This window comes from Rhea americana, unplaced genomic scaffold, assembly GCF_003343005.1.
Source record: "Rhea americana isolate MKP2758 unplaced genomic scaffold, rheAme1 scaffold_65, whole genome shotgun sequence".
NCBI classification, from domain to species: domain Eukaryota; kingdom Metazoa; phylum Chordata; class Aves; order Rheiformes; family Rheidae; genus Rhea; species Rhea americana.
Genome location: NW_028186812.1, coordinates 3,706,679 through 3,707,046, shown reverse-complemented (window position 1 = coordinate 3,707,046; position 368 = coordinate 3,706,679).

Sequence of the window (368 nt, the reverse complement as noted above, 5' to 3'; positions counted from 1 at the left end):
TGTCTGAATTTTAAGGAAAGGTAAAATAAAGTGGGGAAACGATCTCTAGCCTCGTTTCCTCTGGTCTGGCGAGGACGGCGGAGCGCAGAGCTGTGGTCCGAGTCCGGTGCGCAGCGCGCACGCCTCCGAGGACAGACCCAAGCGGTTTGCGCCGAGCGCTGCCGGTCTTTGCCGGCTGCAAAGGTGTCTCGGCAAAGTTTCTTTGGAGCCGACGGCGGTATGTTTCTATTTAACGGGGTGCCCCGCGGTACACCTGGGAGAGAAAGGCTCACTCCATCGCTAGACGGCTGTTCGCTCCCCGCCGGGCCGATATTCCGGCGGACGCTCCGCAGCGGAGGCGCCGCGAAGAGGCAGAGCGGGCGGAGGCG